Here is a 21,718-nt window from a genome sequence, read left to right on the forward strand (position 1 = left end):
TGATAATTTGGTTAGATCATTTTTATATGATATGTTTTTTAAATATTATTATAATTTATAATTAATTATAAATTAAAATATATTTAATATAATTATATTTATTTTTTAATATAATATTTCATTTAATAGAAACTATATTATTATTTATTGTATTATAATATGGTTAATATACATTAAAAAATTATATAGTATAAATTAAATTGTACTATTATATATTATATTTTATGTAATATAAATTATTTAATTTAATTTTAAAATAATATTATAAATTTTTTATTTTGATTGATTCAATGTAATTCTTTTTTAGACTATTGGATTTCGTGTGATGATTTTCAAGTCAAGTTTTTTCATTAGTTACATTTAGACATAACAGGCCTTGTACTAACAATATTATAAAACTATATGTATTAATATATATTAAATTTATAAAAAAATTTATTATATATAAATATAATATAATATATAATAATTTTTAAATATAGTACAAATTAAATTAAATTTTCTCAAGGACCTCCTCTCTCTCTCTCTCTCTCTCTCTCTCTCTCTCTCACTCACTCACTCACTCACACACACACACACACACACACACACACACACACACACACACACACACACACATCCCTATCTCTATATTTATCTTTTTCCCACTTTAGCTCTCTCTATACCTCTCTATTACTAGTCTATGTCACCTTTGTTTATCTCTCCCTCTCCCTATCCCTCTCTATATATTGGGTTATCTCTTCCCCCTCTTCTTCTTTATGAAGTCCTCTCTACTTATCTCTCTGTCCATCTCCCCCTCTTATCTCTCCCTCCTCTACCCATCTCTCTCCCTTTCTTTACCACCTCTCTCTATCTTCTCCCTCTATCTCTTCCCATCTCTCCCTCCCTTTCTCACTCTCTATCCCCTCTATTGATCTCTTTATCTCCATCTTTCTCTCCCTTTTCTCTTCTCATATGCCTTTATCTATCTCTTTATCTTCCCACACATCTTTGTCTCTTCCTCTTCCTCTCTCCCTCTCTTTATCTCCCTCAATTTATCTCTCCATATCTATTCATCCACCTTTATTCTTTGTCTCTCTATCTCTTCACTCTCACTGCCTTCCTCAACATCTTCTTATGCCTTCTTATATCTTATCTCTCTCTATATCCCCCTTTTCTTCTCCCTCTATATCGTTGTCTTCCTCTTTATCTCTCCCTTTCTATCTCCCCATCTATTCCTATCTTTATCTCTCATGCTACCTCTCTCTATCTCTCTATCTATTTCTCTCTCACTTCCTATCTCCCTCTATCTTTATCTCAGCCATATCTTCATCTCTTCTCATGTATCTCACACGACTCTCTCTCTCTCTCTAGACCTCTATACCTATATCTCTTTGCCTCTCTATCTCTATCTATCCATATTCCTTCTTCCATTTATTACTCTCTCTCTCTCTCTCATAACATGAGCCTTTTAGCAATGGAGTCTAATTCTCTTCTTGATTAAGAGGTTTAGCAATTGAGTCTAATTCTCTTCTTGATTAAGAGGTTTTGTTTGAATAATGTTTGGATTCTTGTAAGTGGATGCATAGTCTACTTCAATCTATCTATTCTCTGTTAAACCCTTTGTTGCACAACCACCATCATTATCTAAATAGCCTACCAATTGAACTCATCTATCGCACAAATCTATGCAATTAATAGGCCAAAAAAAAAATCTAATTGACCTTCCAAATCAGTCAATACCAAATCATCTTTCATTAACAAATATGGGAGTACGATTACCTAGCTTTCACATGTTCCAAATCAAATCAACATCCTTTCACAAGTATTTATGTCTTGGCTTCAATTTTATTTGCTGTCAACGAGCATTAAAAATAGATTTATATTATCTCTGAAATAGTATATAATACTAATTCTTTTAGTGGATTGTATTGTAGATTAATATAACATGGCCTTTACCTCCGCGCTAGGAAATGTAAATAAGTGGAATATAGGTAAGGCATGAAGTCATACAAGACTATTCTCAGCAACAAAGCATTTCCAACTTTTTTGACAGCCAATCTATTGTTATTAATTCCCCAAACAGAATTTGAAAGCATTGGAAATAAATTCAAATAAATTCTTGATGTAAGGTACCAAATATCAATTGGCAGATGACTAAAAGAAATCTACATGATATACTTTTATTAGGGAATTATCAAGAAGAATCTCCTTGACTGCACTTTTTCAAGTGGCAAAATCATAAGAGATCAAGAGTGGTAAATGTTTAAGTGAGCAACAATTTAAAGAGTGGAAATAAGGACGATCACGGATCCTTAGCTAATCTAGATAAAATAAAACACAAATAAATGCATAAATAAGATATTTAAACAATTAAACTAATTAAAAACTCCCTTAGTTGCATCATGGCTTCCATTGTTCTTCTCCAAATTGCTGGTGTAGGTGGCTCTCAGGTATTGCACTGGGATTTCCTACATAAAGATGAAAATATTTTGAAGAGTGTGATCTGATTCTCTCATTCTAGATTCTAGGATAATTGATGTGAAATGGGGTTGAATTTATATATTTTCATGAGAGATGGGGAGGGATTTTGAACTCAAGTCTTGATTGGGAGTGAACTGATTTAGATTGATTAGTTAACAAAGTTGATTGATTTGTTAACTCGAATTGATTGACTAGTCAACTAAATAGATTGGATAGTGAACTGAATAGATTGAGTAGACAATTAGATTGATTGAATAGTGAACTGAATAGATTAGCCAATTGACTAAGTTGATTGATTAGATGACTGAATGGATTGGAGAGATAAGTGGATTGATTGATCAGTCAGAAAAGGTGATTTGAAGTAAAAAGGGGAGATTGAAGAGTTAACCAAGTTAACTAATTTGATCAGTCAGTTAAGATTTCAACATGTGCTGTGGGATTTTGAAGTTGAATTTGATTTTCATTTTCAATTTGAATTTGAATTTGGATTTTCGAATGCTGAAATGCACATGAAATTAACTAAAATTTATTGAGATTAGCATTTGGTGAAATGTTAATTTGAAGATTTGGAATTAGATGAAATTAAATTAAATTCACATTTGGGGGATTGTGAATTTGGGAGAAATGAAATTCGATGTAATTTTTTGAAATTAACATTTGGGGAATTGGAGGAATTAATTAATTAATTAAATAATTCAAATGAAATTATTTAATCATTAGAAATATAATTAATTAAATAATAAAGATTATTTAATTAAGGAAATTAATTGCAATTAATTAAATAATGAATATTTAATTAATATTTGAAAAGGGGGATTAATTGATTAATTAATTAAGAAGTGGAAATTGAATAATTAGAAATGTTGAATGTAATGATTGAGTCAATTCAAAAGAATAATTAGCTTAATTAAATAATTAAAGAATTACTTAATTAATTTAGATGAATAATTAGTGTGATTGATGAGACATTTTTAGGTGTCTACAATCTCCTCTTAAGTTGTCTCTAAGAGTTTTATCTCATTGTGTTAATCGGCCTCGTGCTTAGGCTTTTGCTATTTTATCGGTTGGTATATTTTTTCCTTAGTCTTCACATGCATGTCTTTATTTACCTAAGTCATGTGTTAGTGCTCGTAAGTACCCACATATGTCCTAGTAAATTCATATTTAATACACGTGCCTGAAGTCACTCTTAAGTGATGGTCCCACCTGGGAGTCATTGGGATGTTGTTGAAGTCTATATCACATTCAACCGATCCACCAAGCTGACGTGGAAGTCCGTGATATAGTCTATCTAGCACCCAAACTATACCATTGACACACCATTGATCGTGCTTAATAATTAATTGATAAACAAAAACTTGTTATATTTGAATTTTTAGTTAATTAAAAATCACGGTCAATACTGCATAGGCAATTCGTAATAGAAGCAGCTCTTCGATGATGCCCTTCTTGAAGCTTCAATAACGCAATGGTGTCCATGTGTCCATCCATATGTCCACATGTCAGTGTAATTTTGTCCTTGGAAAAGTTAAAATTCATCTTGCCTACTCACTGATGCACATGTGTATGGACACATCAGAGTGAATGACCATCGACATATTTTTTTTCAATCAATCAATCATTGTAGACAATTTTTCCATTACTTTAGCATTCCTATAGTCTCTTATTTTTTAAACGTTTAAATAATTTTAATAAAATTGATGTCATCAACAATAATTGAAGGGTTGAATTATTGAAGTAAAAAAAAAAGCATTCACAATCTCTATAATTTTTCACTTGTTTTTTATGGAAAAGATATATACATTACTAATTATTTAAAAGTATTACAAAATTTGTAAGGATTATGGAAAGACCTCATGAATCCAAACTAGCATGTCAAAAATAGTGATTTAGTATAATCAATGTAAACCCATATACATTCTTCATATTATAAAACAAAAGCAAAACTAAAAAAGTCTCTTACAAAATATGTGCAAAATATAGCCTTGAAGCTTATACATTGTTCAGATTATAAAACAAAAATTCAAATATTAAATTTTTTGGAGCAATGATATGCAAGAAGAAGAAACGAAGGGGCAAAGAAATCCTTGGTCCTCGAATGGATTGGTCTTGTAATGTCTGCCCCTACCACACCTGGAGTCTTGGTTCATCATTACAATTGAAAGTCCAAAATTCATCTTCAATAACCAGTCCATGATGCTTTCGTTCATAGTTTGTGCCAAACCCTTCCTCATTGATGTACTTCTTGAACCAATCCCTGCTTGAACTTCAAACCTAAAAGTTTTTGCACAAATCTCATATGCTTGAGAATTTATTTTGTTCTTTCTATAAACACATCCACCAATAGCCCAGAAAGAATAGGCATCCTGTGAACTTGCTGATTCCCACGATGAGTTGCATAATAGTCCTGTGGGAGTGGAATGGTGAAACAATCATCAATATTATCAACGAGTATTTCAATTTCTCCCCAAAAAGCATCATCAAAGAGCTTTTGACACAAGTGCATGGCCGTTACCTTTTCTTCTCTCTCCTTGATAATCAAAGCTAGGAATACTACAGGGATGTCTGTATTCACTTTGTATCTTTGAGAAGCCGTGATGAAATTCCCCCTCAAGATTTTCTTAACTGCATGAATGATGAGGGGGCTAGAATAATTCAAAACTCCTAAGAGGCCCCTATCTAAAATTTCCCCAATAAAAGTCATTTGTTGTCTGGTAGAAATTAATTGGATAAGAGAATCCATAGATGCAAAGATAAAAAAAAACAGCAAGGCAAATGGTGGGCAAATCACGGGCAAATGAAGGAACTGAAATGTCAGTCATTGAAATGGAATACAAAAAGCCACCAAAAAGAGAAGCTATGAAACAAACAAAAACCTAAATATATCTAGAAAACTAAATAATCAAGAGAGAGAGATCATAAATGTGGAATAAATGTGATATGAGTAAAGGCCCTGGAAATCCAAAAATATATCCATCGCAAAATCTTCTTAGTTGCGTCATACATCATTTGTCCATCGACATATGTGAGGGAAAGGTAAGAATGTAAGGAGTTAACAAAATATTAAATCACTATTAAATGAGGAAATATGAATTTTGAGGAGATACTTGAGTCGTCATATTTTCGGTTTAAGCCCAAAGACCTCCCTATAAACCTTAAAGTTACCCATGCAATCCTTGTCTCTTTTTGTTATAATCTTGTGGTGACTTAATATAGCCAGTTTTCAGTCTCGTAAGTTATAACTTAAGCCTTTTGCATCATTTTTGTGATTGGCTCCTTCTTGCTAGCCACTCAGTTGCACATGCTTTAAGTCACTCCTAAGTCATGGTCCCACTAGGAGATCATTAATCCTAGCGAATTGACAATACCAACGTGGACAAATCGGTGAGATCGTGCACTTAGGAGAGGCTTTGATTCTATCTTGTCGAATCGCTTATTCACATGTGGATGGACACGCAAAAAGAGAAATCTTGTTGGTGAGATTCTGCATCCTGGTGACATTTAAACATCATCTTTCCGACTCATCAATGCATACATGGATGTACACATCAGAAGAAATGACCATCAGAAAAATCTTCTTACACATCCCAATGAATCAATGATGCAGGAGGTTGCTAAACCATGACAAATATGTGGTGTCCACGTTATCAGATAGTGTAATCAACAGAACGATAATGGGAGGGAGATGATGACACATATGGGAAAGTTCAACATGGAACGAATTGGTTTTTGGTACAATCAAAACTCATCGGTGATGGCTTTAAAATATTTCAACTTCCCAATGATGTTAAGTGTTGTAAATGTGTTGCAAAGCCAACCATCGGTTAAAAAAATATGTGAAATTTTTTCAAATTGTTAGCGACCGTCGATCAAATCAAATCAACGTTGAAGTTTTAAAGTTGCCCAACTGCTCATTGCAAGGAATGAAAGCACCAATTCGAGAGAGTTTTCTCAATTTTGAGAAAAAACTTGATTGAAGGTAAAAGAAAACGCAAGCTCGACTCTAGAAATTGTGTTACTGAGAAGCTAAAGAAGAATTGCAGACAAGGGAATTTGTATAGTGAGTTGCCTTCTTTCCCATTTTCTTGTATTACTCTATAATTTGTGAAAGTTTAGAGGCTGAAAAAATTAGAAACCATAGCCATTGCAAGAAGAAAAATAGAAAACAATCTTTAAGGTTCCTCTGTAAAATTAAGAAACCAGAAAACATGTCAACCTCATCCAAAGCCTCTATTTTGTTTCACATCACTTCTTGTTTTAAATTCCTTTCAAATTTTTCCTACACAATTAGAGTCATTGAAATTTATACTATCTAATGTTAGTCTACAAATTTTAATTATAATTTGAGATATACTTGTGGGTTTTATAAAATTACACTCCAGATCTATCTACATGTTAGAAGGAAGAGTTGATACGAAGGCACAAGTAAAACACTGAACGGAGTCCGTCAGTAATTATGGGGCGCACTTTCCAGTAAAAAAATAATTATGGGGCGCACTTTCCAGGTCAAGTCTCAGCAAACTTTCTCATATTTTCCTCAACTTTCTTTTGTTTCCGTGTGGCAAACGAAATTGACAAAAGTTAAAATGGATAATGATGCACTGCCAATAAAGTTAAAATGGATATTATTGTAGCGTTCAGGAAACGTTGGTCCCATTTATCACGGCATTTTTTGGTCCTTTAATTGGTATATTTAGGAAGTCGGATAAAAGAAGACCCGTTTTTCAAGTCATACAAGGGAGAGACATTTTTATGACCAAACAAAGACATCCCAGACCGTCTGCACTGGTTTCGGTACTCAATTGTATGTTGGGTCATATACATTTATAACAGTACTGTTGGGACACTGAAACACCTGTTTCTACATTGAAGGGTTCTGCCAAAAATCTTGTACGCTAACTCCAAAAGTATAATAGTACTGCTGGCTAGTTGAAACTTTTCTTTCTACAATGAAGAATCTGTTCGCAGGTCACTTTATTGACAAAGTGCATCATTATAACTTTCGTCAATTTCGTTTTCCACAAAATATAAATGTCTATACACAGATTAATGGCTAATCATTGAGAGTGGAATAATGTGGTTTTATGCGGAAAAGTGCTAAAAATAGATTTAAAAAATTATTTTGTTGTTTCTGGTTTTGATTGTGTATCTTAGCCCATCCATGACTGGAACAATAAGTTAGTCATCAATCTTTCTAATACTGCCTTAAATCCTCCAGATTTCAAGTTTTTGAAGACAGGGTTGGGGTTTGCTTTGTCTCCTTGTGTCATTCCCCATGTTGATTTTCTCATTGAAATTGAGAACCTCATTCGTTCCCTTCCTATCAATATTGTTGAAGAGGTAAGGCAAGACTATGCAGTAGCTCTAAGGCATGCTAAACCTCTGAAGAGTAACATTCCTAAAATTGAACGTCTTGCCTTTAATGAGCTCATGAACAATAATGACATGATCATTACCAAAGTTGACAAAGTTAATGTCATTGTCATCATGAACAAGCAAGACTACATTGCAACAATGTTGAAACTTCTCTCAGACGCGAGTAGGTACAAAATCTTGCCCAACAACTGTTGTGCTAAAGTCTTAAGAAAAGTCCACTTGGCAATCTCTAGCTCTTCTTTCAATGTTGACACGAAGAAGCATCTTTTGCCCTCCAAAGAAGTAACCCCCTGCATATACGGTGTCCCTAAAATTTACAAAACCAACATTCCTCTCAAACCCATATAGTTGACACAATTGGTTGTCCCACCTACAATTTGGTCTCCTTCCTTGCCAAACTAATTGTCCCTTTAATTGGGAAATCTGACTCTTTTATCAAGGACTCTTACCATTTCATCCAATTTGTCAAAGACAAAAAATTGGATAGCAATGACCTCTAGATAAGTTTTGATGTCGCTTCCCTTTTCACCAAGGTCCCTATCCCTGATTCAGTCAAGATTGTTAGACACAAATCCAATGATGAGATTTCGAACCTGGTAGAGTTATGCGCAAGATCTACTTTTTTCTCCTTTCAAGGCACTATCTATGAACAAGTTGATGTTGTGGCTATGGGCTCCTCCCTTTCTCCCATCATTGCAAATTTGTACATGGATAACTTTGAAGAGATTGCTCTACACTCCTTCCTGTGCAAGCCTAAATGATGGAAACATTAGGTATGATAACAATATCTATTGGCTCCATGGTCCATGCAAGTTGGAATAATTCCATGCTCATCTCAATAGCATAGCTCCTTGTATTTCTTTCACTAGGGAGCTTGAATTTGAAAACCAACTTCCCAAACTTGACATTTTGCTCATCAAAATACTTGATGGCTCCCTAGGTCATTGTGTGTATCACAAATCCACCCACATTGACCTTTACCTCCACTCCTCATCTCACCAAAACCTTAGTAAAAATATCGGCATCCTTAAAACTCTTACCATGAGAGCCTTTTGGATTTGTAACAAAGACAACCTAAACCATGAACTCGATCATCTTCGCAAGGTCTTTGTTTTCAATGGGTACTTTAACAAACAAATCTCTAAGGCCCTCAACCAAACAAAGCATCATTTCTTTTCCAAAGAAAACCCTTCCCATCCGCCTACTGACCCTATTGTCGCCATTCCCTTTATTCATGGTATTTTGCATAATTTTTTTTTAAGCTCCTTCATAAGAAAGGGTTGCATTGTTCTTTCAGACCCTTGTCCACTTTGAAGCTTCAATTCCCCTCCCTCAAATATCTTAAAGATGTATTACTTGACTCAGGTCTCTACAAAGTTGTTTTCTCTTGTGGTCAACCTTACATAAGTGAGATGGAGGTCTTTGAACACTAGAATCAAAGAGAAAAGTGCTAACATAAAGCATGACCATGTCTCGAAATTGGCCCTTGCCAAGCATTCTTCATCAACCAAGCACCACATTTTTTTAGAGAGAACACAAATCTCATCCAATGGAGATAACTATTTCAAGCATAAGCTTAAAAAGGCCATTGAAATCAACAACCACCTAAGCAACCACAGGGGCTTCACTTAATGAACCTAGGTTATATCACGTGCATTCATGGCATACTAAAGAATCTCTCTATTTTCAAAAAACGTTGCCCTTAACTCCTTTATTGTCAACCCCTCCCAATACATAGCCTAAATTAAAAAACTCCCTTATTTTCACTAGATATTTTATGTATCAATTTTTTCTTTAACATTTTCCATGCCCCTTTATATTTCTATCTTATGTTATGATAAAGAATTGGTTCAAATAACCTTAGGCAGGTTTTAATTTTAATTTTCAGTTGATCGGCTCAACTAGTAAGATCTTTGTTTCATGCTTGAAATCATGTAAATTATGCTAATTAGGAAATAAGGATGATCACAGATCCTTAACTAATCTAGATAAAGTCAAACACAAATCAATGAAATAAATACATAAATAAGAGATTTAAACAATTAAACTAATTAAAAACTCCCTTAGTTGCATCATGGCTTCCATTGTTCTTCTCCAAATTGCTGGTGTAGGTGGCTCTTAGGTATTGCACTGGGATTTCCTACATAAAGATGAAATTATTTTGAAGAGTGTGATCTGATTCTTTGATTCAAGATTCTAAGATAATTGATGTGAAATGGGGTTGAATTTATATATTTTCATGAGAGATGGGGAGGGATTTTGAACTCAAGTCCTGATTGGGAGCGAACTGATTTAGATTGATTAGTTAACAAAGTTGATTGATTTGTTAACTCGGATTGATTGACTATCAACTAAATAGATTGGATAGTGAACTAAATAGATTGAGTAGACAATTAGATTGATTGAATAGTGAACTGAATAGATTAGCTAGTTGACTGAGTTGATTGATTAGATGACTGAATGGATTGGAGAGATGAATGGATTGATTGATCAGTCAGAAAAGGTGATTTGGAGTAAAAAGGGGAGATTGAAGAGTTAACCGAGTTAACTAATTTGACCAATCAATTAAGATTTCAACATGTGTTGTGGGATTTTGAAGTTGAATTTGATTTTCATTTTCAATTTGAATTTGAATTTGGATTTTTGAATGCTGAAATGCACATGAAATTAGCTGAAATTTATTGAAATTAGCATTTGGTGAAATGTTAATTTGAAGATTTGGAATTAGATGAAATTAAATTAAATTCACATTTGGGGGATTGTGAATTTGGGAGAAATGAAATTGGATGTAACTATTTGAAATTAACATTTGGGGAATTGGAGGAATAAATTAATTAATTAAATAATTCAAATGAAATTATTTAATCATTAGAAATAGAATTAATTAAATAATAAATATTGTTTAATTAAGGAAATTAATTGCAATTTTTTTTTTGAATAAAAGGGGTAAAAACTTTATTGAAACACAGACACAAAAATTACAAGGAGGGCCAAAGCCCCGAGGCCCCAAAAAAGAGCCTTAGGCTCAGACCAAGATCAACCAACATCATTACTATCCATGTCCTCAGCAAAAATCTTCTGCAAGACCTCACAGTAATCCGGGGAAAGATGCTCCCAACCTTCAATTTTCTAATCACTGTCATGTTCCAAAGCCCACTTAGCCAACCAATCAGCTGCTCTATTCCATTCATGAGGAATGTGGATGAAAGACACCTGCTCCATTAAAGAACTAATTTGAAGAATCTGATGAACAATCCCTGCCAGCTGCCAATGAATCCCACTCACCTTCTTTTCAGTCAACAAATTAACAATAATTTGTGAATCCGATTCACAGGTAACCTTCCTTCTACCCAACTCCCAAGTCCGCTCCAGGGCATAGAGAATAGAAAGTCCCTCCATAAAATTATTAGATTGCCTCCCTTTATGCACCAAAAAGAAGAAAACCACCTCCCCCAAACAATTTCTACCAACACCGCCAACCCCTGCAGGGCCTGGGTTACCCCTGGAGGAGCCATTAGTGTTAATCTTGATAAACTCATCCTGGGGGGGTCTCCACCTTCCCACCCTTTGGACCTTCTTCATAGCACTCCTACCTCTTCTGACACAAGAGGAGGCGAGAGACAACTCCTGCCAATCAAACCTACTCACGATATCCACCTCATCTCTATCCAAAGGAAAATTCACCTCACATTTAGCTTCCACCGTCTCCCAAATCATAACCATGATTCTATTCCACACTTGTTGCACTAACAGTCGGGTCTCACAAAAGATCCTTTTGTTCCTCTCAAGCCAGATCTGCCAGAGAATGAAAATGGGCCCAATATACCAGACCGTCTGGAGGAAGGGGGACAAGATAGGAGGTATGCCCAAACTGCTCCAAAACTCCACCAAAGAATCTGTGTGAACACAAGGACACTTCCACACCCCCCACCACTAATGCCAAATAAGCACAGAGAAGGGGCATCTGAAGAACAGATGCGAGAAGTCTTCCTCCCCATTACCACACAAAGTACAAATCGAAGGCCCCAAGAATCCCCGCTTGCAAATATTATCCCAAGTTAGGCATCTATTCAAGGCCAGAGTCCAAGTGAAGCAATTGCACTTTGGCCAAGAAGAATTATTCCAAACCTGTTTCCACTAGTGCACCTCTCTTCCCTCCCATCTTCGGTTCAACAGTTCCCTATATCCACTAGCTATAGTAAAGACGCCCTTAGGATTTGGGGACCAAGCAAGTCCATCCCTACCCTTGATGCCACTACAGTGTCTACTCACAGAATCCTATGTAACTCAACATAGTCCTCCTCTATCCTAGCAACTAGCCACTCATGAGGATCCTTCCACCGCTCCATATCCAGCCACCCAAACCTGTAAACAGTCTTGAAGTCACTCACCCTTGACCACCCTACCTCCAAAAACCTTTGGCTAAGGTTCCCAAGATTAGGAAACTGATCAAGGATGGGGCGGTACCCATCCCAAGAGTCATTCCAGAAAAGGACCTCTTCCCCCCTCCTACAGATCCAAAAGAGTCCTTCCTTGATGAGAGAGGCCCCCTTCTTGAGAGTAATCCAAATCATGGAGCCTTTAACCTCAAGTGGATATCTTGGAACCTCCTGTACAGGGATCCTCTGCATATATTTGTAGGCCAAAATCTTAGCCCAACCACAATCTTGCTCGACACACCACCTCCAGTAGAATTTAGCCACCAGAGCCTCCCCGAATAAAATAGCCTACCTTAAACCAAGCCCCCCTGATTGCTTTGGGCTACACACCAAGTCCCAATTGACAAGACTCCATTTGGAAGAGGATAGATTGTCTGCCCATAAGAATTGCCTTTCCAAAGAGTCCAAGCCCTTCAAGAACCACTTAAGAGCCACTTGAAGCATACATCGATAGATCGGAAGAGCCTAAACCACCGACTGAATCAGTTGAAACCTCCTAGCAAATGACAACCATCTATGAGTCCAATGTTCAACCTTCGAGCGAAATTTATCAAGGAGGATTACCAGGAGAAATAGGAATACACAAATAAGTCAAGGGCAAAGAGCCAACTTGGAATCTCAAGATAAGAACAATCCTCCTTTGAATAGTTCCAGGGGTATTGAAGAAAATGATAAAAGATTTATCTTCATTGATCAACTGGCCCGAGGCCACGAGATAAACATCCAAAACCTTACGCAGATTCATAGCTTCTCTGATCCGAGCAAGTCCCATAAAGGTCGTGTCATCAACAAATTGTAAATGGGACTGTGGCTGCAAGTCATTACCCCAGCTCCAACCCTGAATACTGCCCAGACCCACATTATGCTTGATCAGCCTCCCCAGTCCCTCAGCCATGAGAATGAATAAGTAAGGGGAGAGGGGGTCCCCCTGACGGAGGCCCCTAGACACACCAAACAACTCAGTATGATCCCCATTGATTAGCACTGAGAAAGAGGTGGATGTAACTCCACTCATAACCCATTGAATCCATTCCTCGACAAAGCCAAAAGCCGTAAGGATCTTCTGGAGGAATGACCAACGAACTCTATTGTACACCTTAGCCATGTCCAACTTGATAAACATAGATTTTTCCTTGGAGGTTTCCATAGAATGAATGGTCTCTATAGCAATGACCACACCATCCAGAATTTGATGCCCTTCCACAAACTCGCTTTGATCCTCAGAGATAACACCCCCCAGACACTTCTTCAGCCTCTCTGCAATCAGCTTAGAGATGATCTTATAAATCACATTGCAGAGAGATATAGGGTGGAACTGGCCTAACCTGTCACCCCCCTCACACTTAGGGATAAGTGTAATGAAAGTTGCATTCAAGGCGTGAAGCATTTGTTTATTCCTCTAGGACTCTTGGACTACTTCCAGTAAGTCCAGTTTGATGATATCTTGGAACTCTTTAAAGAATTCAACCAAGAACCCATCTGGTCCAGGGGATTTTCTTTTCCTCATGTGAAAAACAATCCTCTCAAGTTCTTCCAACAAAATAGGGGCCATAAGCTGCTCATTCATCTCCATAGTAACAAGAGGAGGAATGGAAGAAAGAACCTGGTTCTCCTCCACCAATTCCTCCTGAGAATCCTCACTGAAGAGGGATCAGAAATATTTTAAAGCCTCCCTAGATATCTCCTACAAGGATAATAACACCTCACCTCTATCATTGACCAGAGAAGGAATGGATTTTCCATGACGTCTTACTTTCACAGAGTTGAAAAAGAAAGTCGTGTTCTTATTGCTCGCTTAAAGCCAATCAATATGGGCTCTGTGTTTCCTATAAATTTCTTCCCTGAGCTCCCATTCCTCTAAAGCCTTGACAACCCTCTCCTCCTCCCTAAGCAAAGCTTCAAACCAGCCATGCTCTCTAATTACATTGGTGATGCCATTTAACATTGTTTGGGTAGCTTTCTTAGGGTGAAAAATATTCTTGAAACCCTATCGATTCCACTATTTAAGCTGAAACTTAACAAATTGTAGTTGCTTGGCAAAAGTGTACATAGCAGTGCCAAAGGCCAGCCTTCCCTTCCCCCACCACTACTCAACAAGAGCTAGCAAAGCAGTATCCTAAAGCCACATAAGTTGGAATTTGAATGAAGGAGAGCAAGCAACCCGGGTAGAAGAAGAAACCAGCTTGATAGGCTAGTGGTCTGATCCTCTCTAGTCAAGAATCTCAGAACTTGTGGACCACCCCCCACCAACCCAAAAACTAGAAACCAGAAATCGGTCCAGCCTCTCTATAATCCAACACTCCCCCACTCTCCTATTGTTCCAAGTGAATAAACCATTACTAGGCTTAATGAGATGTAGCGATGAAATACTATCCCGAAAAAGGAAAGAAGAGGGCTCCAGCCGCATGAGTCCTCTTCCCCCCTTCTACAGATCCAAAAGAGTCCTTCCTTGATGAGAGAGTCCCCCTTCTTGAGAGTAAACCAAATCATGGAGCCTTCAGCCTCAAGTGGATATCTTGGAACATCCTATACAGGGATCCTCTGCATATATTTGTAGGCCAAAATCTTAGCCTAGCCACTATCCTACTCGACACACCACCTCCAGTATAATTTAGCCGCCAAAGCCTCCCCGAATAAAATAGCCTTCCTTAAACCAAGCCCCACCCTGATTTCTTCAGGCTACACACCAAATCCCAATTGATAAGAATCCATTTGGAAGAGGATAGATTAGTTGCCCATAAGAATTGCCTTGCCAAAGAGTCCAAGCCCTTCAAGAACCACTTAGGAGCCACTTGAAGCATAAATCGATAGATCCAAAGAGCCTGAACCACCAACTGAATTAGTTGAACCCTCCGAGCAAATGACAACCATCTATGAGTCCAATGTTCAGCCTTCGAGCAAAATTTATCGAGGAGGGTTACCAAGAGAAATAGGAATACCTAAATAAGTCAAGGGCAAAGAGCCAACTTGGAATCTCAAGATAAGAGCAATCCTCCTTTGAATAGTTCCAGGGTTGTTGAAGAAAATGATAAAATATTTATCTTCATTGATCAACTAGCCCAAGGCCGCAAGATAAACATCCAAAACCTTACGCAGATTCATAGCTTCTTTGATCCGAGCAAGTCCCATCAAGGCTATGTCATCAACAAACTGCAAATGAGACTGCGGCTCCAAGTCATTACCCTAGCTCCAACCCTGAATACTGCCCAGACCCACATTATGCTTGATCAGCCTCCCCAGTCCCTCGGCCATGAGAATGAATAAGGGGAGAGGGGGACCCCCTGACGAAGGCCCCTAGACACACCAAACAACTCAGTATGATCCCCATTGATTAGCACTGAGAAAGAGGTGGATGTAACTCCACTCATAACCCATGGAATCCATTCCTCGACAAAGCCAAAAGCCTTAAGGATCTTTTGGAGGAATGACCAATGAGCTCTATCATACACCTTAGCCATGTCCAACTTGATAAACATAGATTTTTCCTAGGAGGTTGCCATAGAATGCATGGTCTCCATAGCAATGACCACACCATATAGAATTTGATGCCCTTCCACAAACCCACTTCGTTCCTCAGAGATAATACCCCCCAGACACTTCTTCAGCCTCTCTGCAATCAGCTTAGAGATGATTTTATAAATCACATTGTAGAGAGATATAGGGCAGAACTGGCCTAACCTGTTAGCCCCCTGACACTTAGGGATAAGCACAATGAAAGTTGCATTCAAGGCCCAAAGCATCTGTTTATTCCTCTTGGACTCTTGGACTACTTCTAGTAAGTCCAGTTTGATGATATCCCAGAACTCTTGAAAGAATTCAACCAGAAACCTATCCGGTCCAGGGGATTTTCTTTTCCTCATGTGAAAAACAATCCTCTCGAGTTCATCCAGCAAAATAGGGCCTGTAAGCTGCTCATTCATCTCCCTAGTAACCAAAGGAGGAATGCAAGCAAGAACCTAGTTCTCCTTGACCAATTCTCCCTGAGAATCTTCATTGAAGAGGGATTGAAAATACTGTAAAGCCTCCCTAGATATCTCCTGCAAGGATAATAACACCTCATCTCTATCATTGACCAGAGAAGGAATGGAGTTTCCATGACGTCTTGCTTTCACAGAGTTGAAAAAGAAATTCGTGTTCTTATCGCCCGCTTGAAGCCAATCAATATGGGCTCTCTATTTCCAATAAATTTCTTCCCTAAGCTCCCATTCCTCTAAAGTCTTGACAACCCTCTCCTCCTTCCTAAGCAAAGTTTTAGACAAACCATGCTCTCTGATTTCACTGGTGATGCCATTTAACACTGTTTGGGCATCTTTCTTAGGGTGAAAAATGTTCTTGAAACCCTATCAATTCCATTGTTTAATTTGAAACTTAACAAACTACGGTTTCTTGGCAAAAGTGTACATAGCAGTGCCAAAGGCCCGCCTCTGCTTCCTCCACCACTGCTCAACAAGAGCTGGCAAAGCAAGATCCTAAAGCCACATAAGTTGGAATTTGAATGAAGGAGAGCGAGCAACTCGGGCAAAAGAAGAAACCAGCTTGATAGGCCAGTGGTCCGACCCTCTCTAGTCAAGAATCTTAGAACTTGTGGACCACCCCCCACCAACCCAAAAAATGGAAACCAGAAATCGGTCTAGCCTCTATGCAATCCAACACTCCCCCACTGTTCTATTGTTCCAGGTGATCAAACCATTATCAGGCTTAATGTCAACAAGATGCAACAATGAAATACTATCCTGAAAAAGGAAAGAAGAGGGCTCCAACTACATGAGTCCTCTTTCCCCCTCCTACAGATCCAAAAGAGTCCTTCCTTGATGAGAGAGGCCCCCTTCTTGAGAGTAAACCAAATCGTTGAGCCTTTACCCTCAAGTGGATATCTTGGAACCTCCTGTATAGGAATCCTCTACATATATTTGTAGGCCAAAAGCTTAGCCCAACCACAATCCTGCTCGACACACCACCTCCAGTATAATTTAGCTGCCAGAGCCTCCCCGAATAAAATAGCCTACTTTAAACCAAGCCCCCCCCAATTGCTTTGGGCTACACACCAAGTCCCAATTGACAAGACTCCATTTGGAAGAGGATAGATTGCGTGCGCATAAGAATTTCCTTGCCAAAGATTCTGAGCCCTTCAAGAAACACTTAGGAGCCACTTGAAGCATACATTGATAGATCGAAAGAGCCTGAACCACCAACTGAATCAGTTGAACCCTCCCAGCAAATGACAACCATCTATGAGTCGAATATTCAATCTTTGAGCAAAATTTATCGAGGAGGGTTACCAGGAGAAATAGGAATACCCAAATAAGTCAAGGGAAAAGAGCCAACTTGGAATCTCAAGATAAGAGCAATCCTCCTTTGAATAGTTTCATTGGTGTTGAAGAAAATAATAAAAGATTTATCTTCATTGATCAACTAGCCCGAGGCCACCAAATAAACATGCAAAACCTTATGCAGATTTGTAGCTTCTCTGATCCGAGCAAGTCCCATCAAGGCCGTGTCATCAACAAACTGCAAATAAGATTGCGGCTGCAAGTCATTACCCCAGCTCCAACCCTGAATACTGCCCAAACCCACATTATGCTTGATTAGCCACCCCAGTCCCTCATCCATGAGAATGAATAAGTAAGGGGAGAGGGGGTCCCCCTGACGGAGGCCCCTAGACACACCAAATAGCTTAGTATGATCCCCATTGATTAGCACTAAGAAAGAGGTGGACGTAACTCCACTCATAACCCATTGAATCCATTCCTCGGCAAAGCCAAAAGCCCTAAGGATCTTCTGGAGGAATGACCAATGAACTCTATCATACACCTTAGCCATGTCCAACTTGATAAACATAGCTTTTTCCTTGGAGGTTGCCATAGAATGAATGGTCTCCGTAGCAATGACCACACCATCTAGAATTTATCGCCCTTCCACAAACCCGCTCTGTTCCTCAGAGATAACACCCCCCAGACACTTGTTCAACCTCTCTGCAATCAGCTTAGAGATGATCTTATAAATCACATTGCAGAGAGATATAGGGCGGAACTGGCCTAACCTGTCCTGCCCCCACACACTTAGGGATAAGCACAATGAAAGTCGCATTCAAGGCTTGAAGCATCTGTTTATTCCTCTGGGACTCTTGGACTACTTCTAGTAAGTCCAGTTTGATGATATCCCAAAACTCTTGAAAGAATTCAATGGGGAACCCATCCGGTCCAGGGGCTTTTATTTTCCTCATGTGAAAAACAATCCTCTCGAGTTCTTCCAGCAAAATAGGGCCCATAAGCTGCTCATTCATCTCCCCAATAATAAGAGGAGGAATGCAAGCAAGAACCTGGTTCTCCTCCACCAATTCCCCCTGAGAATCCTCACTGAAGAGGGATCAGAAATACTATAAAGCCTCCCTAGATATCTCCTACAAGGATAATAACACCTCACCTCTATCATTGACTAGAGAAGGAATGGAGTTTCCATGACGTCTTGCTTTCATAGAGTTGAAAAAGAAAGTCGTGTTCTTATCGCCCACTTGAAGCCAATCAATGTTTCCAGTAAATTTCTTCCCTGAGCTCTCATTCCTCTAAATCCTTGACAACCCTCTCCTCCTCCCTAACCAAAGCTTTAGACAAACCATGCTCTCTGATTTCACTGGTGATGCCATTTAACACTGTTTGGGCACCTTTCTTAGGGTGAAAAATGTTCCCAAAACCCTGTTGATTCCATTGTTTAAGTTGAAACTTAACAAACTACAATTGCTTGGCAAAAGTGTACATAGTAGTGCCAAAGGCCAGCCTCCCCTTTCTCCACCACTGCTCAACAAGACCCAGCAAAGTAGGATCCTGAAGCCACATAAGTTGGAATTTGAATGAAGGAGAGTGAGCAACTCGGGCAAAAGAAGAAACTAGCTTGATAGGCCAGTGGTCTGACCTTCTCTAGTCAAGAATCTCAGAACTTGTAGACCACCCCCCACCAACCCAAAAAATGGAAACTAGAAATTGGTCCAGCCTCTCTGCAATCCAACACTCCCCCACTCTCCTATTGTTCCAAGTGAACAAACCATTACCAAGATTAATGTCAACAAGATGGAACGATGAAATACTATCCCGAAAAAGGAAAGAAGAGGGCTCCAACTGCATGAGTCCTCTTCCCCCCTCATATAGATCCAAAAGAGTCCTTCCTTTATGAGAGAGGCCCCCTTCTTGAGAGTAAACCAAATTGTGGAGCCTTTACCCTGAAGTGGATATCTTGGAACCTCCTGTACACAGATCCTCTGCATATATTTGAAGGCCAAAATCTTAGCCCAACCACGATGCTGCTCGACACACCACTTCTAGTATAATTTAGCCACCAGAGCCTCGAATAAAATAGCCTGCCTTAAACCAAGCCCCCCCTGATTGCTATAGGCTACACACCAAGTCCCAATTGACAAGACTCCATTTGGAAGAGGATAGATTGCATGCCCATAAGAATTGCCTTGCCAAAGAGTCCAAGCCCTTCAAGAACCACTTAGGAGCCAATTGAAGCATACATTGATAGATTGGAAGAGCTTGAACCACCGACTGAATCCCCTCCCAGCAAATGACAACCATCTATGAGTCCAATGTTCAACCTTCGAGCGAAATTTATCGAGGAGTGTTACGAGGAGAAATAGGAATACTTAAATAAGTCAAGGGCAAAGAGCCAACTTGCAATCTCAAGATAAGAGCAATCCTCTTTTGAATAGTTCCAGTGGTGTGAAGAAAATAATAAAAGATTTATCTTCATTGATCAACTGGCCCGAGGCCGTGAGATAAACATCCAAAAGCATATGCAAATTCGTAGCTTCTTTGATCCGAGCAAGTCCCATCAAGGCCATGTCATCGACAAAGTGCAAATGAGACTGCGACTGCAAGTCATTACCCTAGCTCCAACCCTGAATATTGCCCAGACCCACATTATGCTTGATCAGCCTCCCCAGTCCCTTAGCCATGAGAATGAATAAGTAAGAGGAGAGGGGGTCCCCCTGACGGAGGCCCCTAGACACACCAAACAAGTTAGTATGATCCCCATTGATTAACATTGAGAAAGAGATGGACGTAACTCCACTCATAACCCATTGAATCCATTCCTTGGCAAAGCCAAAAGCCCTAAGGATATTCTGGAGGAATGACCAACAAACTCTATCGTACACCTTAGCCATGTCCAACTTGATAAACATAACTTTTTCCTTGGAGGTTGCATTAGAATGAATGGTCTTTGTAGCAATGACCACACCATCCAGAATTTGACGCACTTCCACAGACCTGCAATACCCCTCAGACATAACACCCCTCAGACACTTCTTTAGCCTCTCTGCAATCAGCTTAGAGATGATCTTATAAATCACATTGCAGAGAGATATAGGGCGGAACTGGCCTAACCTATCCTTCCCCCACACACTTAGGGATAAGCAACATGAAAGTCGCATTCAAGGCCCGAAGCATTTGTTTATTCCTCTGGGACTCTTGGACTACTTCCAGTAAGTCCAGTTTGATGATATCCCATTACTCTTGAAAGAATTCAACCAGGAACCCATCTGGTCTAGGGGATTTTATTTTCCTCATGTAAAAAACAATCCTCTCGACTTCTTCCAGAAAAATAGGGCCCATAAGCTATCCATTCATCTCCTCAATAACAAGAGGAAGAATGCAAGAAAGAACCTGGTTCTCCTCCACCAATTCCCCCTAAGAATCCTCACTGAAGAGGGATCAGAAATACTGTAAAGCCTCCCTAGATATCTCCTACAAGGATAATAACACCTCAGCTCTATCATTGACCAGAGAAGGAATGGATTTTCCATGACGTCTTGCTTTTATAGAGTTGAAAAAGAAAGTGGTGTTCTTATCGCCCGCTTGAAGCCAATCAATATGGGCTCTTTTTTTCTAGTAAATTTCTTCCCTATGCTCCCATTCCTCTAAAGCCTTGACAACCCTCTCTTCCTCCCCAAGAAAAGCTTCAGACAAGCCATGCTCTCTGATTTCACTGGTGATGCCATTTAACACTTTTTGGGTAGCATTCTTAGGGTGAAAAATGTTCCCGAAACCCTATCGATTCCACTGTTTAAGCTGAAACTTAACAAAAAGTAGTTGCTTGGAAAAAATGTACATAACAGTGCCAAAGGCCGGCCTCCCCTTCCTCCACCATTGCTCAACAAGAGCCAACAAATTAGGATCCCAAAGCCACATAAGTTGGAATTTGAATGAAGGAGAGTGAGTAACTCGGGCAGAAGAAGAAACCAACTTGATGGGCCAGTGGTCTGACCCTCTCCAGTCAAGAATCTTAGAACTTGTAGACCACCCCCCACCAACCTAAAAACTGGAAACCAGAAATCAGTCCAGCCTCTCTGCAATCCCCCAGTCTCCTATTGTTCCAAGTGAACAAACCATTACCAGGCTTAATGTCAACAAGATGCAGGGATGAAATACTTTCCCAAAAAAGGA

Source organism: Cryptomeria japonica, chromosome 1 (genome assembly GCF_030272615.1).
Source record: "Cryptomeria japonica chromosome 1, Sugi_1.0, whole genome shotgun sequence".
Classification (NCBI taxonomy): Eukaryota; Viridiplantae; Streptophyta; class Pinopsida; order Cupressales; family Cupressaceae; genus Cryptomeria; species Cryptomeria japonica.